Source organism: Nestor notabilis, unplaced genomic scaffold (assembly GCF_000696875.1).
Source record: "Nestor notabilis isolate BGI_N333 unplaced genomic scaffold, ASM69687v1 scaffold1559, whole genome shotgun sequence".
NCBI classification, from domain to species: domain Eukaryota; kingdom Metazoa; phylum Chordata; class Aves; order Psittaciformes; family Psittacidae; genus Nestor; species Nestor notabilis.
The window spans coordinates 13268-13481 of NW_009943052.1; the positions used below are offsets into that span (position 1 = coordinate 13268).

The 214-nt window shown below is 68.2% G+C and overlaps 1 protein-coding gene across 1 annotated transcript in view; it reads left to right on the forward strand.

Moving 5' to 3' along the window:
- KANK4 (KN motif and ankyrin repeat domains 4) overlaps window positions 1-214 on the forward strand; it is a 10474-nt gene that overhangs the window by 1919 nt on the left and 8341 nt on the right. The gene's annotated exons all lie outside the window — the stretch shown is intronic.

Below are 214 nucleotides of genomic sequence, written 5' to 3' on the forward strand. Positions count from 1 at the left end.
CCACCCAGCCAGGGGACCCCAGGGTGCCCTCGCCCCTCCGGCCACCTCCCCAGCAGAGCGGCTCCGAAAGCATGTTTCATACCGCGCCCGGCTCTGACAGCACCGTGTTAAATCTCCCCCTGGGAATGAGCTTGGAGCGGGATGTCTCCTTGGGGCCTCCCGGTGGAGGCAGCCTGGGGCTGGTGCAGATGCAGCCCCCCTGGCCGAAATCCCG